Consider the following 601-nt stretch of genomic DNA (forward strand, 5'->3'; position numbering starts at 1 on the left):
TCGCTGGATTTTTGCCACGTTTGAGTTTAAAATCCGTCATTAAATGATGTTTTTGAACAATGCTAACGATGCTAATTTTAAGCTAACAGCTAACGACCGGATGAGTGACGTGTCACGTCACTTCCTCCATGTCGGAAATGAGCTCGGTTGCAACCGGAGCCTTTGCTGGGCTTAAAATCACTAATTAAAACTTGCCACATGTCCCAGAAAACTCATTGTTCATGCAAAGAAGTCGTGCTTGTTGAAAAAACGCCACGTTTTAGCTTTAAAACCGTTCAGAAATGTTGATTTTAACCGAGTTTAGCCGAAGCTAACTTTAAGCTAAGCGGCTAAAAACAGGATGTCAACCGAACGTCACAGGAAGTCGTCATAGACTCCTGCTGGTAGAAAGCTAAACACTGCCCCCTCCTGGGAAACTTGAGATCACAGTTTCACTTCAGTTTTAGGTTTTTGAGTGAAATTAAACTTATTTATTTCTGTAAGACAAACTTTGAGTTAATAAACGTTCTTCAAGTTGAATAATCACTGTTATCTTGCATTTAAAAAGTGTAGTGAACTTAACCTGATGTCAAAACTAAGCCTAAGGTCAAAACCCTTGACC

Source organism: Nematolebias whitei, chromosome 3 (genome assembly GCF_014905685.2).
Source record: "Nematolebias whitei isolate Nwh7 chromosome 3, NemWhi1, whole genome shotgun sequence".
Classification (NCBI taxonomy): Eukaryota; Metazoa; Chordata; class Actinopteri; order Cyprinodontiformes; family Rivulidae; genus Nematolebias; species Nematolebias whitei.